The sequence below is a fragment of the Nanorana parkeri genome, unplaced genomic scaffold (assembly GCF_000935625.1).
Source record: "Nanorana parkeri isolate BGI_ZX_2015 unplaced genomic scaffold, ASM93562v1 scaffold106, whole genome shotgun sequence".
NCBI classification, from domain to species: domain Eukaryota; kingdom Metazoa; phylum Chordata; class Amphibia; order Anura; family Dicroglossidae; genus Nanorana; species Nanorana parkeri.
In genome coordinates this window covers 434,921-435,241 of record NW_017306374.1, presented here as the reverse complement: position 1 = coordinate 435,241, position 321 = coordinate 434,921, and the positions used below count along the sequence as shown (strand labels likewise).

Here is a 321-nt window from a genome sequence, read left to right as displayed (position 1 = left end):
GATGTGCACAGCACTGACACTCCGATGCGATTTATCAATTAATAACCAATTAGATTTGTACAATGATTAAAGTCTATGTCGATGTCTGTATGTTGCAGAGTCCTGGCTGATTCCTTACTACATGACTGCAATATCGCAGCGTATTATTTCAAATACATTTTATTCCAATGTTTCTATCGCACTTAAATATAGTTTTTCATTTTTACTGTACATAAGGGAGGTTATTATATTCTGTAGATCGTCTGCTGTATGGGATATATACAAGGTCATACTCTCTTATATTTATCATTTAATAAAATAATTAGGGCAGTATAACATTCT

At 32.4% G+C, this 321-nt stretch overlaps 1 protein-coding gene across 1 annotated transcript in view; it reads left to right on the top strand.

Moving 5' to 3' along the window:
* Positions 1-321, top strand: part of TAL1 (TAL bHLH transcription factor 1, erythroid differentiation factor) — a 15,339-nt gene that overhangs the window by 695 nt on the left and 14,323 nt on the right. The gene's annotated exons all lie outside the window — the stretch shown is intronic.